This window comes from Lupinus angustifolius, chromosome LG08 (genome assembly GCF_001865875.1).
Source record: "Lupinus angustifolius cultivar Tanjil chromosome LG08, LupAngTanjil_v1.0, whole genome shotgun sequence".
In the NCBI taxonomy this organism is placed as follows: domain Eukaryota; kingdom Viridiplantae; phylum Streptophyta; class Magnoliopsida; order Fabales; family Fabaceae; genus Lupinus; species Lupinus angustifolius.
The window spans coordinates 20,918,629-20,918,839 of record NC_032016.1 but is presented as its reverse complement, the minus strand read 5'-3'; positions in this window follow the sequence as shown (position 1 = coordinate 20,918,839).

Genomic DNA, 211 nt, shown 5'->3' with positions numbered 1-211 from the left:
ACATCATAATATGAGATAGAGATCACATATCCTGTGTGGTGTCTCATTCCGTGTCTCGGGTCAGTCAGAATGTTACTTTTTGATTTTAATTCTTTTATTCATATGGCAATATATCATTAGCCCGAGACAGGGAATGAGACATTAATAGGAACAAATGATTCGTATCCCATAAAAAAGATTCTCTTCTAAACTACCTAATTCTATATTCCTA